Source organism: Dipteris shenzhenensis, chromosome 13 (genome assembly GCF_047967505.1).
Source record: "Dipteris shenzhenensis isolate YYH24624 ecotype China chromosome 13, Dip_SZ_1.0, whole genome shotgun sequence".
In the NCBI taxonomy this organism is placed as follows: domain Eukaryota; kingdom Viridiplantae; phylum Streptophyta; class Polypodiopsida; order Gleicheniales; family Dipteridaceae; genus Dipteris; species Dipteris shenzhenensis.
This window is the reverse complement of record NC_141608.1, coordinates 37,477,539-37,493,260: the sequence shown is the minus strand read 5'-3', so window position 1 is coordinate 37,493,260 and position 15,722 is coordinate 37,477,539. Positions and strand designations below refer to the sequence as shown.

Sequence of the window (15,722 nt, the reverse complement as noted above, 5' to 3'; positions counted from 1 at the left end):
GGAGTACCTCCATGCCTCTGCCACTCCTCGCGCCTCATGGCAGCAATAAGTATTCTTCTTCTATGATTTTTAAATTTCCCTTATTTGCAATTTCAGATATCATTGATGATGCTTGGGTTGGGGACGCGAAGTCCACCCCAATTGTAACTATGGGGTGAAAGGTCTGGAGTTGGGTAACGGAAGCCCTGCCCTCGAACCATCATGGTTAGGAGACCAGCTGTGGTTAAGGCACGCTCAAACTAGTTCAGTTAGAACCCAACGTGCAACCCAGCTAGAAGTGTATTCTGTGTCTGAGATGATTGCTGGATGCCTCCCATACATGCCCCCGCCTCCAAGTCTCTTTGAATATGGGGTTGCTAGATATCCTAACACAGATTGATACGGTTTGTGGGTGTTTCGCTGTACCTTGCAATTGAGGGATTAAAACAATACAACCCATAAGGTGGCAAGACCAAGATGATATAGGCTTGTATGTACTAGGGGGAAAACCTCACCAAGAAATTCACTCTGTTTACATGCAGGTTGTACCTTTACAAAAGGCCCACCCCTGGGCTCCTTCTCCCTCATTCCTCTTCCCACGCTTTGACAGCTGGCTCACAAACAGCCCCTCCATCAGCTCTTCCTCACCCCCAGGCCTTCCACAACAGCCCCTGCCCTCTCCCTGGTCAGTTGCCATCTTCTCCATCCTCTCTGCCCTGCTTGGCAACTTCACCTAGCCTGTTTGTTTCCCCCACACCTGCCGCCATACCTGCAGCTCCTTCTCAGAAGGTTGCCATCTTCGTCTCCTCCTTTAAGCCCATGTTACCACCCATCACCTCCTTTTTGCTGCTGACCTGCATGGAAGCCCCATTCTAGCAGCTGCACTCTCATTTCCAGCCATCCTGCCCTCCTCTCCAGAAACTCATTGCTCAGCCTCGACCAGGGGCAAAATGACTCATTGAAATGATTTTGATACATCCTTGAAGCTGGTTTTTCAATTACAACAAGTCATGGGTACCTCTGCAAGTGTTGCACTTTGCTTCAATACACAAGGGCTTGGATCAAACCCCAAAGCATGGAGAATTGTTGCTGGATTGAACAGAGAAGAAAACAACTTTCTTCTGTAAGGATTTCTCTGAGGTTGTGCTGGACTTGGAGCTCTCAGCTCTCATTGCTGCTCTACTTGAAGTTTGTTCCATGTTTCCCAAACACAAGTCCTTGTTGCATAAGGAAAATGGGAAAAAAAAAGGCATGTGCTCTGCAGAAATCTTTGCATGCACTCAGCTATGGCTTTGAGGACTCCTTCGGCACTTTTAGTATGCACTGCTCTTTTTGTTGAAAAACATCTGCTCATTGTGCTGAGGAATCTGAGGGCACCTTTCTAACTTCATTGAGGTGGCTATGTGGCTGCAAAATTGTTCCAACTGAAGGCCAATAAAATAAGAGACTGTTTTTCATCACCTCTCTTGACTGTTTTGAAGTACCTATTGGTGCTGCAACCACTGACCTGATTTCATTCCTACAAGGCGGCCGCTTGATTATAGTCGATATTGAAAGGATTTTGAGCCACAAGTTTTCAATTCTTTTGGCTGCAATGTATCAGAGAAAGTCAGAGAATCTTCCACACCTCTTTCTAGACGATTGACCACAATGTTCTGGTCTTCGACCTTATTCATATGTGTTTTTGAGGCCAAGCCTATTATAACAGGCCTGGCTCATTTATGTTGAGCCTGATCTTGTTAGTGTGCAGTCATTGTTTTGCATGTGTCTTGGTTCCCACAGTCTTGTTGCATTTTGCACAAAGGTGTATTGTGTTGCATAAAATGGCCTTCTGGGAAGGGAGCTCTACCTTGGCCTGTCAACTGGTGTCAGACTTCAATTTGTCTGTGTACCTAAATCTTTAATTGTAGATTCAAGTAATCGCTGACTATAACTGTCACTTCCTAACTCAACCCCATGTAGCCATCACTGGGCCATCTCAGGTTGTATCAGAGATTAGGTTAAAACTAACCCAATTGGCACCTGGGCTTGTATTGGAAGACTTTCTGGATGACTCTCACAATTAGCACATGAACTCACAGTTTGCCACCTTATATATCCAGTCCAAATGGGTGTTAAGTACACACCAAAGATGTTTAAAAAGTCATGCTCACATTTTCTGGACGAGTTAGTAGGTCTAGAGCTACATCTGAAATCTGGGATTGTCCTCTCAAAAGCCGATGACATTTGTGGTGTAAATAAACCACCTCCTATGTATCAATCATTCAAGTCCTATGTGAGATGAAACTAGTTTCTGAGATTAGGGTAGAATACTTCCCTATTAGCTCCCATGATGCAGCTTAAGTGAAACAAGTACCCAGTTCCCTGAGGCTAGATAGAGTGGCTGCAAGCCATTTTGTGCTCTGTCGACTGCTTGATGGAACTTGGGCCTCACCTACGCACTCATTCCCCAGCAGCACGATGTTCCTTTTTCTAAGCAAAACATCCTTGATGTCAATCCTTAGAAAATGATAGTTTTAAGACAATTCAGAAATTGCTTATAACTGAAGGACAATACTGTATCATCATATGCCAATCAAACTGGAACAAGAGTTGCATACATCTCACTGTTTGCAAGCTATTCGCTCCCCTTGCTGGAGCTTGCTAGCACTGGAAACCATTTCACAGGCCTCTCTGAGCATGTTTATTTTTTACTACACATAGCCACGTGCTTAATTTTTATGCAAAATGAGTGAGCGATTTTGAGCCAATAGCTAGACCTGTAGCATGATAGGGGTAACATGGAGGGAAGAGAAAGGCTGCCATGTGGGCAGTTCACAGACTTCCTTGTTGAGTTTTATCATGATCCATCTCTTAAGGGAAGATCTGTCCCACAGTGGACATGGGCCACACATGCCCAGGGGGCAGGATTGCAGCCAGAATATCACCCCATTGGAGGGGCATGAAGGGTTGTGCATAGGCCTGCATGTAGGCAGGTATGCAGCCCAGACTGGGGGCAGGGGGGGTATTTAAAGGACACAAGGGCCTGCTCTGCTCAGCCAGCAGTCTGTCTCAGTCAGCCAAACCCTGAATCTGGCCCGGCTGAGGGGCAGATAGTCGGCCAGAACAGAGGCTCCCAGCCCTCTATGTAAGGCCCCCATTGGGGGCACAACGTCATTACAAGTGCTCATTGCAGGCTGCAGTCCAGCTCTTCAGGAGTGCACAGAAGGCACTAGAAGAAGCAGATCCAGGCAGCAGGAAAGGCACTACAGTCAGCCATGATCCAGCCCTCAGAAGTGCAGGAAAGACACCAGAGAAGGTGCAGACAGAGATTCCAGCAGGGTGCAGCAGAGGCACCAGCAGATTCAGCATCCCTTAGCCTACATGGAGAGCTCATAAGGTGAACGGATTGCCTCAGGGCAGAAAGAGTGCCGATGGAGAGTTTTTGGGCTCCTCCCTAAGCCACTGAAGACCTTGTAGGAGAGGCATGCAGCAGCAGTAGTGAGCGCAGATAGGGCAAACTACGTGCTTCAGATCTAGCACTAGTGGAGCAGCACCCTGCTGTCCACAGTGTGCAGATAGCGAGTGCACTTTTGTATCTACTTTAGTTCTGAGTATGGTATTCGTTTACATGTATGTGTGCACATCTCCAGTACAATCTAGAGTTCTCAAGTGTGATCTCGTTGATGATTTATTTTACGCCACCTGTTCTAACATGGTGCTAGAAGCCAGGATTTGAACTAGATGCATGATTAAATTCTTCAACATTCACCCCAAAGGAAGAGTTCACAAAATGATAGAAGGCTTTGACGCTTAAGAAGTCCTTTGCAGAAAATGCAGGACTTCACCTAGCTAGAAAAATATTGTAAAACTGATCTCCATGAACCAGTCTTCAGTGTAATTGTTTCCCTGACAGTTTCAAATTGAAAACCAGGTCATCTGTGAGTGCTGATACAGTCTATGGACACAGTGTATATGCATTATTATATTTCCACGGCGATTATCATCCCCAACATTTCCTCGTTGACAAAGACAAAACTTCCATGAGATACAAAACCATTCAAAGAGATTACGTTCTGGCCTAGTACACTATTTGGCCATATCAAACGACTCTAGACCTTCATCGATATGAGAAGAATTGGTGCCAAAGGACTTAGGACCACATTTGTTTGCCAAAAGAGATGTGGGGACCTGTTTAGCTTGGTGCCATGCTCAAAATGAATATCTGCAAGAAATTCTTAGATTTATTATTGGTCAGTACCTTGTTTCAACTACGGCTGCCTCTGTGTGTGGAATTAAATCTTTACTTACTGGATCTAATGCATAACGACTACTTACTGGACCTAATGCATAACGACTATTTTTTAAAGGCACCTTTGTTCAACGAAGAGACCTATGCTGCACTCTTGTTCTCCTGAGGATTAGGAATTACAACCATTCCAGGTTTTGCCTGCAAACATCTCACATTGGTTTTCATCAGCCGTTTTTATGATGCTCCGTTTCACTTAGCTACAAAACGTTCTGTGAATTATACAAAATCAATCAATGTAGTCGGTTAAAACTTTCAATATTTCGTCTTTGGAATCCGCATGTTTTTGACATTTTCCAGAATTTATAGTTGCTCTACTCCTATGTGTTGACTGATTGTCCTCCCCTAGCTCTATTTTGAGAATGGGTTTTAAGCGTTTTGAGCGTGCACTCGTTCTCCCCATAGTTCATACAGAACTCTCATCCCCAATAAACCACAACGCAGTGGCCGAGCATTCATGCAATTTGGTAACGAGAATCTCATTCTAGCATTGACATTCTCTCTGACTGTGTATTGGTTGGGATCCTACAAAGAAAGCTGACAGGAATTTCAGTGGAAGGTAGATATCTATAGCAACGTAGACAGTGGGTCTGTCATGTATATAATCATTGGCCCATCACCACGCCTCTGCACGTAATTCACGCACAGTCAAAATGGTGAAAAAGTAATATTTCCTGTGACTGAAGGCGTGAGTTTCGGAGTGAAAGGATCGTTAGCGCTATATCTGAACAGAAATGGCTGATGCGTTCTGCACATATAACTTCCCTAATGATCAAACTTCACATTTTATCACTTGGCGTGTTAAAAGTGGGACTGACCGCGTCTGGTGGATGTCTGAATCAAGACAGCAGAAAACAAAATAATTCGTCTGCTTAGCACCTTCAGCAAAGAACCTGATAGCAGCAGTCAACATATTAGAGAGTCGACGTCAAAAGCTCTCAAACATACGAATGCCAATTACACGCACGTTAACTTACTGGAATAGAAGAGCCCACCGCGAAACTGTAGTGCAAGCGAAACAATGAGGGGCATTCCAAACGGCGACCTCAGATTGTTGTTTGCTTGTTGAGACGTTCTTGCCCGCAATGCGTGTGGGATAGATTATTGGCACCATGAATTCCCTCTAAGCCAATCGAGTTGCGCACGCATTGCCCATTTGTGCAATCCTAGGCAGCACCCATTACCATTTCAATGTAACAGGCAAAGAATGGAGTGACTTGTGCAGAGGGGACGGACGGAATTCGCTGTGGGCAGCAGAGGTGTGATGTAGAGACCTCGCAGAAGTGAAGGAGATGGCCAGAAAATGGCGTCTGAGCACAAGAGGAGAGCGGACAGCAGGGTTTGCGGCACGTCAGGAGTGGTAATGATGGTGCTGCGATGCAACCAGAACGTTTTACGGTTACAGGCTTTTCAAATTGCACGGATATGCAGTAGCACGGACAAGCAAGAAGATAGCGTCTTCCAGTATCCGAGAGAAGGCAGAATCTGAAGTAAATTGGATTGGATTGAATTGAATTGACGGGCAAGCAAAAAGATATCGTCTTCCAGCATCCGATTAGAGGCCGAATCTGTTGTAAATTGGATTAAATTGAATTGAATTGAAGACGGAATGACAGGAAACAGTGAGCAATGAGCGTATGTGGGGAGAGCTATTGTTGAGGCTGTAATGCTTGCAAGGTGTGTGTTCGTCGAATGCCCAACAAATCTCCAGGAAATAGAGACATCAAATGGATATAATGCACAGAGGGCAGGCACGTGAGTCACATGCAAACACAAAACACAGACACAACAGAAATTTTCCACATCTACTTAGACTGTCCCTCAGGCAACACAACACAAATATTACAGAGACAGAGTCATCTGCCTCTGCAAGAATGAGAAAAATAGAGCTCAAAATCAGAGAATGAGAAAAACAGAGCTCAAAATCAGAGAATCAGAAAGAGAGAGCTCCAATCAGAGAACTCAAAACCTTCATCTATGCAAGACTCTCCCAGAATGTGCAAGAATGAGAAAGACAGAGCTCAAAATCAGAGAGACAGCTCTCAAATCACACAGCTCAAAATCTTCATCAGAATGAGAAAGACCTCCCTTCTCAAGATGCACTTCTTTGTGAAAAAGCACTCGTATGGTGCAACCTTTTGCACTCATGATGTAAGTGTGGGATCTTAAATTTAAAATACAAACACACTTTTTCAGCTTAGGAATAAAAGGAATGAGAAAGTAGAGAGAGCTCAAAATGGTACTTCTATCCAAGACTCAGGATTGGTTATTGCATGATTCACATTTCATATAGTGGTGTTGCTACCCATAGTGCAACCCTATATAATGATGAGATCTTATTAGGACTCTATTAGTTCTCCAAGAATTATGGTCATTCCACACACCACACACACTAATATGTAGCAACACCTGCCATGTTTAGCCATTTTTTTCGAACTTGCAAGCCCGCTATTACAAAGTGCCTATTTATATACCTTAGTAGAATTACAAAGAATGTTGCCTTGCAAGATTGATTATTCTTACATGCCCATTCCCATTTCATACCATATTACCCATGTTAAGGGTAGTTCTCAAACCTCATGCAATTTACTAGTTGCCCAATTTCCATGCAAGATCCTAAGGTTGTACATACCAGCAAGATTCCACTATAGGACTCTAGGCATCTTCTATGAATCTGTTGGGAGTACTTGCCCATTCTTTTTGTCCATACCTCTTCCTTTACATACATTTTTTACCATACCTCTTCCTTTACATACATTTCTTTTTGCACTCCACTTCCTCTAGTGCCCCCTAGTCCCTACTCCCTTCAAAATTAGGTGGTTATGCAAGTTGACACTATGTCCACCAACCTTGGGACCTTTATAAAGAATCAAGTCCCATCCATACAAAATTTGCTCATGTGCATGTTTCTTACACCTTTACATGCACATGGTGACCTTGGCAATGAAGTATCTTGTGTGTCCCTTCATCATTATGTTAATATTATCTTATAGGACTTGATATGTGCACAGAGTACTGTACCTTTAAAGGGTGTGTGCATTTTCAACTATCTTATAACTTTAAGAGTGCATGATTATGTTTTGTGAATTCACCAAGCTTGATGCAAGAAATAATATTTCATGTTGGAGTACACTTCGATGCCTTCTTTCTTCTCATTTTCTATATGCTTGATTTTTTGAGTGCTCACATTTTTCTTTGAATTTTGCTAAGTCCCATGTGTGGGCACCTAGGCCAAGAAGCCATACACCTTGTCCATTTCCACTAGTTAAACACTTAATAAAAAATGTTGAAACCACGGTAAGAATGGCATCTTTGGAAAGATGAATCTTAATCTCCAACCCAACCTTGAATGTAGTGGTTGTTGGAGCAAGGATGAGGACTAGAAAAGGTATAATCTCACCAAAGTACTGTGTATAGGAACCAACCTTTGTAGAACTAGTATGCTCATCTTTATGATCCCACATGCTCATCTCATAGGATTTATATGTAAATTCCTTTCACTTGCTCAGAACCCTACCAAGTCTTTCAATTTCCCAAAGCCCACCCAATTATATGCCTCCTATTTCATCTACATCACATCACCATGAGATGCCTTCCACCAATATGAGACATTGTCATGCTAGTGTTTGAGAACCTTAAGGATACATTAAGTTTTATTGATGCAAAATTGTATTTGTCTTTTAGGCCAACTTGTTGATGCACGTCATTTATTATGGTTTATATTACCATTAGATCATATTAATAAAAAATCTTAAATTTTGATAGCTTTCTTACTAAGAGTTGCTCTTTTCCTTTTTACTATTTATTATCAACCATAGTGTGCAACCCTCCTCTTTTATAGTGGAAAAAGAACTTTCTAATAGAATAAGGGTGGCAATAATATTAGTATAAAGAGAGATTTCCCATGTCTAGGGATCCTATGAACAGTTTGTATGATATTGTTGACCAGTAGTACCTATGTAAAGCATGGCTTTATTAACCTAGCTATCAATCTATATACTTTATACATTTGAAATTTCTATATAGTTAACCTATGGTGACTCACACATATGTAAAGCATGGCTTTATTAACATAGGTGCCAATCTATATACTTTATACATTAAATACTCTATACAATTATATCAGTAGCCTTGGTCAAGGATTACTTTTGCAATCACAGTGCGTACCTTGCTTCTAGCCAGTGTTGCTCACAAGATCAAAGCATTATTGTAAACAAACTTATACCCTAACCATCTTTTCAAGAGAGATGTAGCCTTTGTGTTCCCTTTAAAAATTTTGGCAATCGGGATAGACTTGGCCAATCCCGATGCTAGTAAAGGCTATTTCTTTAGTAGACGTAAAATACACAAACTCATGCAAATTTTATTCCAGTCAACTCTAGTTCTCCAAGTAAGATCTCTATAAGAGATATTATATCTACTTGGCTATAAAACCTATCATTTAGATAAGGTTTGGGGAGTAGAATGTGCACAAAATAAGACTCAAGTTAGAATATGTTATCAAAAGAAAATGCCATGGACTACTCTTTTAAATACTAAGCTTACGTGCAAAAATTGTTTATATGATAAGTTTTGGGTAACATAATACTTATAAAAATAAGACTCAAGTTATAATATGCTACCAAAGGAGCATGTCATGGACCACCTCTTTTGAAAATAAAACGTACGTGCAAAATAAATGTACCTATCCTTATTTGTTTTATAAAGCATTAAATATGGTTGTCAATAATAAGAAAAGAGATTCCATTTATAAGGTCCATTTTAAGTAGATCCATGTTCCACTTTCATTACTTTAAATTTTAAAGTGATTATTTGGATAAAGAAAAATAACCATCATGCAGATGTGAGCCAAAATTCACCTTGACTTTATTAACATGAGATAGATCCTTTTTTAGTGCTTTTTGTTAGTGTGGTGCACAAAAAATGATGGCATTAGATGACGAGGTCATGGTAAAAACAAAATAATGGGATAGCTTTCTCCCCGCTTTCTCATTGATCAAGAGCAACATTTTCCAAATATTTTGAGGGATAGTCATCACAATTAGTTGGGAGGTGTTTTTTTAACATCAATCTTGTTTTGCTCTACAAGTTGGGTACCAATTAGACACTTGAAATCAGTGACATGGTGCAAAAAAATTCAATGTGTGTGTGTGTATAATATATATATGTATACATATACATATATATATATGTATATGTATGTATACATATACATATACATGTATACATACATATACATATATATATATATATGTATGTGTATACATATATATATTATGTATAATATATATATGTATACATACACATATATATATATGTATATGTATGTATACATGTACATATATATGTATACATACATATACATATATATATATGTATATGTATTTATATATATATTATACACACACACACATATATGTATGTATGTGTGTATGCATGTGTGTGTGTGTGTGTGTGTGTGTGTGTGTGTGTGTGTGTGTGTGTGTGTGTGTGTGTGTGTGTGTAGATTAAAAAGTCCCATCAATAATTGAGCCATACAATTAAGTCCATCAATCGGATAAAAAGTAAAAAAAAGGGAAACATATTTAAAAAAATGTTTGAGACATCTAAGTTGAAAAATGCAACAACTAGAGTTTGCAAAAAATTCCACCTAAATTAAGAACTTTTAGTTATATTGAGTCTCACGAATACAATATTGACAAAAGATGTCGAATCCTCAGGCAATCTAGGTTCCGAGGTTAGGATCCACTTACCTGCACCATCCAAACAAACTAGGTGTTAGAACATCATAGTTACATTTGGTGGCTTGTTATCGCTTTATCTAGGAATATAAACAACCATATGGATTCTTAGATGATTAAAAAAAGTTTTAAGTCACAAGTGGGGTATGGACCCACCAATGAGTGCATAGATTGAGAAGGGATTAGTGGAGGTATGGGAGGATTAGTGTGCTTGGTGTGTGGGGCAGTTAAAAAGAGAGTGTAAAGGGGAGAACAATTCATAGTTGGGGAATTATACATGTGTGTGTGTAAAGAAATAAGTGTTTGTGTGTGTGAAATACATTTCCTAATAAAAATTATTGTGTGTGTGTGTGTGGCCCACCCCCAACCTAGACGGTAAGACCACATGGTGGGGAGTAAGTCCACCATGTGGAACTTATTCCCCACCTATTGATAATAAGTGAATAAAAGTGGAACTGTATGATAAGTGTCAAAATGAAAGAATGATGTCAATAGTAAATGCATTAACCACTTCTACAAAATAGATACAAAAGTTAGTAAACAATAAGTTGGATCACAAAATGACTAGGGATTATCCATGCTAGAGAATTATCCAATGGATGTGAAAAAAGATGTGAAATCCTCAGGTAGTCCAGGGTCCGAGGTTGGGGTCCACTTACCTGCCACCATCCAAACAAACTAAGTGTTAGAACATCATAGTTACGTTTGGGTAGATAGGCAATGCTTGTTCCCCCCGGCTTGTTATTGCTTTACCTAGGAATATAGAAAACCATATGGATTCTTAGATAATTAAGTTTAAGTTTTCTTAGATAATAAAGACAAGTAATGCTTGTTTTCCCCGGCTTGTTATCGCTTTACCTAGGAATATAGACAACCCTATAGACAACCATATGGATTCTTAGATAATTAAAAGAAAGTAAGTCACAAGTGGAGTAATGAGAGAATGAGTGCATAGGTTGAGAAGGGATTAGTGCAGGTATGGGAGGATTAGTGTGCTTGGTGTGTGGGGTGGTTAAAAAGAGAGTGTAAAGGGGAGATTTCACGGGGGCTACATAAAAGAACAATTCATAGTTGGGGAAGTATACATGTGTGTGTGTGTGTAAAGAAATAAGTGTTTGTGTGTGTGAGATACATTTACTAATCAAAATTATTGTGTGTGTGTGTTTGTGTGTATGTAAGTAAGTAAGTAAGTATGTATGTATGTATGAGTATGTATATGTATGTGCACATGTACACATACGCCACACACACACACACAAATTCATTAAAGGTTGTTCTTGTGTGGCACACTGTCTTAGATAATTCCCCAAATGATTCCTAAATGCATCATAAAAGGGATTGTGGACAATCCATCAATTTAGAAAACATAAGAGTGAGGGAAAATTGGGTATATACAAATGAAGTTTAGAACATATCACCATCAGCAGGAAAGAGATATATGGGGCATGGACTAGCAAAACATTCATAGCTAGACGCTCCTTTCTTGAGGGGGTCAATAAACCCACCTTATCAAGAGTAAATTTGAGCACAAGATGATGCAAGTTTCTGTATTTACCACACTAGAATTAGTTTTAATTGCCTTGTAATGGTATGTAGTTTTATTTGAGAGAAGATAGTAAGTTTTTTTTTAGATCACATTAACCATTACCTCTCTACTACATCTATCCAAACAATAATTAAGTCTCAAAGTGAAAAAGTATCCAATTTTATTACAATGCGCGAAAACTAACTTCACATGGCAAGGATATCAAAAGGATCACTAGTCGAATGCTTGAATATTTGTTGTGCTATTGAGAGCGCCAATTGTTCATTTACACCAACCATCACTTGAAACTATAAGCATTAACTTAAATAAAAGGTATATGTGCAATCCCAATTGACAAAAACATAGAAGTAATCTATCTTATGAAAACAAACCTAACACTATGCATATCTTGTGCATATAGAATGACAGGCTCACTTGGATGGACTCATCATTAGGATTATGCAAATTTATCCACCCCTCATGGATCAATGCCAAAAATAATAGCAAAATGTCAACAATACTCATTATCAAGCTTATCTTCAAAAGTTGATATAGCTTTTTTTTTCAATACAATGTCCTTATCTCTATTTTTAGGTTTTCATCACCACCCCTTTATTAATTAATTAGCACAAAATAATAATATAAAAGATGTGCATTGCTTTACAACATGACCTTGACTTCGAAAATACTTACAAGTCTTTAATTTTTTTACTAAACATAAGTGAAGTTCTCTTATGTTATTACTATTAAAATCAAACAAGTACAAGCAAGTGTCATGTTCACCATTCAATTTTGCCAAGATCATTGTGTTTTAACATAAGCTACACTTTAAGAAATTTATATTGGTATAAGCTTACTCAACTTTTCTTTTAGCATCATGAAGCAATTAATTAGAGTCTAGCCAAGCATTCAAACTCTACTTTTTCATTTCATTCTTTAAGCATGCTTCCATGCTATTTAAGGGTCTTATGAATAGTTCACAAACATGGCCAACTTTTAATAAGAAGACAAAAAAGGTTAATTTTCTACTACTATATACACATTCACTGAGTAACGTTTTACATAAGGACTTTTGAAACAAATATAAGTTGAAATTCGTAAGGAAACTTAAAAAATATATTTTATCTTCTTAGGATAAAGATTTACCCAAGAAATTTTTTACATGAACATTCTAGAAAAAGAAAACAAAGCCTAATCCATTTAACTTTTTAAATCCATTTTGGTTAGCATTTGTTTACCTCCTATTGGTTAGTAAATTGATAAGGTATATGAACTAGTACACTTCCACACTATAGTCACTACATTGAATTCTTCTTTATCAATGATACAAGTGTTACATATTTCAAATACATTGTAGTTATGCAATCGACATCAAGGTCCCTCATGGAAGACTTTGTGAATCCGTAAGATATACAAAGATCCTTCATGGAAGATTTTGTGACCCTGTAAGATAAACCTTGATAATCATATGATACATAAAGATCTATCAAATCAAATCTAAATTCAGTACAAAATCATGTTGAGGGAATAAGATGGAACCAAGCGAATATATTTAAAACATTCTTTAAAAGAATGAATGAAACTTTAGCATTGAAAGCCAAAGATTTGGTAGTAGATGTTAACAATGAGTTCAAAATCCATGTTAATCATTGACCATGTCATCAATTGCGAAACCTTACAACATGTGATTAATTATGAAACCTTATGTCTCAAGTAATATTCGTATAAGGTATATAAGATAAATCCCTTAACCATATAATTTAAGATTTGATAAAAAATGTTTTAAGATAATCAACCATGGTTTAAAACTTCATATAAACCATCAAGGTTTAAAAAATAGATCATATAGATTCCAAGTATCCTTGGTAAAAAATAGAGATACAAATAAATATATGATCCAACTAAGCGATTGGATCCTTTAATCTAGTAGCTAATGCAAGCAACCATCTCTCCGAAAAAAGGAAAAAAGGTGGGCTCAACAAGTGTCTAGTGGGTTCACAATCTCCACCAAGATGAGATAGTTTTTAAATATAGTAGCTTAAGTACCAAAAGTAGAGAATTAAATGTGTGATCCAACCAAGAGATTGGATTATTTAATTAGTTGCTAATGCTACCAGCCATTTCTCCCAAAAAAGGAAGAAATGATTGGTCTACCAAAGCATCTAATGGATTCAAAATCTCTATCAAGGTGAGAAAATGTCTGTTGGGAACAAATCTAGTAGCTAAAATACCTTAGATGTGTGGTTGCAATAACCAAAGCCAAGTGCCTTGTAAAAATAAGAAAGAGAGAGAGTGGTAAGAAAGAATAGGGTTGACCCTCCCTTCAAAAGGTGGAATCTATGAATAGCCAAAGATTTGACTTTGATCTTAATTGTTGTATGTACACATTTGGAATACAAGCTCTCTTTCTCTCTTCCATGAGTTGTCTTGAGTCCTCGTGTTTTTTCATAATGTCCTTTTGATGGCCACTTTTTTCCCCCTTCTTCCCCATCTTGCGCTCCTCCTCCCCTCTCTTCTCCCCTCTCCCCTTTCCCTCTTGTGGAGTCACATTGCAACAATCTTGAAGTTTCCTTACATGACAAAAGTTTTCAACAATTTATGCATCACTCCTCTTCATGGGAGTTGAGAAGGGAGTTCCCTCGGCATATTGGTGAAATTCCCCATGACATGCGAGTCACACCCAAGAGACCACATTTTTGCCGCCATTGTCAAGGATTAGCCAAGTATGCTTTTGCATTGTGTTCTGATTTCTTTTGTTAAACAAAACATTGCTCAACCTATATAGCTTAACTAGGAGTGTTGAAGTTGGTGTACAGGAAGTGGTTTAGGAGAGAAAAGTGAGAGTGCTGTTTTTTCAATTGGAAAGCATTTTTTAGTGAATGGGGCTTGTTTAGTATGTTTTTTGTTGTTAAATCATAGGAGTGTGCAGTTAAGGTGATTGCTAAGCAGTTTGCAAGGACAAATCCAATCAAAGATACTTAGAAATGAATCTAGGAGTGGTTTGAAAGGAGTAGACAGTCATCTTTTCAAAAAATCTCTCATTTGTATCTTAAAATTTATTGTTTGTTGTTGTTGTTTGTATTGAATAGGTAGATTAGGTAGTATAGCATCCCCCATTGCCCACAAACCCTGAATAAAAACTCTAAAAATCAAGAAAATAACAAAAAATACTCGACAAAAATGTGTGCCTATGTGTCATTGCGTTAAGCTAATGCAACGAGTTCTAAAGTTGTTGCATTAATAATGCAATGTCCTAATGCATTAAATTCTCGCACCTATTTACCATTGATAGTTCACCTATCACTAGCCATTGATTAACACAGCGGCTTCCAACTCGATGCATTAATTAAGTCGTTCCTATATTTAAGTTGTTGCTATATTTGACCCATTGCATTATATAAGTAGCGACTTGCTGCTATAACTCTCGCACAGTGTTAATACTCGCTGCTATATCCAAGTCGTTGCTTTAAGGCCAACATAGTTGTTGGGGTAAAGGCACTGGCCACCCTATGTAACAGTTTTTAGTCTAGTACTGCTAAGTACACTAAGTATGCATTGTACTTAGTGCCTAGTAGTCCTAGCCTTATCCAAAGATATATATACTATTGTGTGTACTTGGGGAGGTACCACTCATTGTTTATCCCCACCTATTGGTGTCTACTGTGGGTGTGTCTCCTTTCCTCACTCCCAAACTCCTACTCTCTCCCTCTTCTACGTCAACTGGTATCAGAGCCACTGCTCTACTACTCCTCTCCCGATCCCCTCCATCCTCACGAGTCACGCTTGTTCTCAGCCAGCCAACGTGCAGCAGCAGAACATCACGAAAGTACAACCGTACCCGTGTCCACATACTTTTGGAGCAGCTATAGCAGCTTCAGCTGTACTTTTCCTTGGAAAACGTGCAACAGGCACATTACGTAGAAAATTCTGCGACGCAGCAAGGTACGCAGGTACAACTGTACTTGCTGTACTTTTCCTGTTTTACACAGGTTTTGTCAAGCTGAAAATTGCAAGTTATCTTCACTACTCTTGAAAAGAGAGACGCATTACTGTGCAAGCCCTATTTTGTAACTGCCAGGTACTTTACTTTCTTATGCACTGTATCCTGTGATTTTCTGTCATTTCAATACGCATCTTGTACTGCAAAGGCATGTACAGGTGTTCTACAATGGCAGGGCATCACTCAACT

The 15,722-nt window shown here is 38.9% G+C and overlaps 1 protein-coding gene across 2 annotated transcripts in view; it reads right to left on the bottom strand.

Annotated features, from left to right (window-relative positions):
• The window catches only part of LOC147895371 (putative gamma-glutamyl hydrolase 3), a 134,868-nt gene extending 128,640 nt beyond the window's left edge, over window positions 1-6,228 (bottom strand). The window contains exons 1-2 of one of the 2 annotated variants that reach the window (XM_087383637.1): window positions 5,245-6,228; window positions 5,086-5,160 (exon numbers count right to left, since the gene is read on the bottom strand). The gene's annotated coding sequence lies outside the window, so the exon portion shown is untranslated. The remainder of the gene's footprint in view (window positions 1-5,085; window positions 5,161-5,244) is intronic. The other variant, XM_087383638.1, reaches the window with a different exon arrangement.
• Between the last annotated feature and the right edge of the window lie 9,494 nt (window positions 6,229-15,722).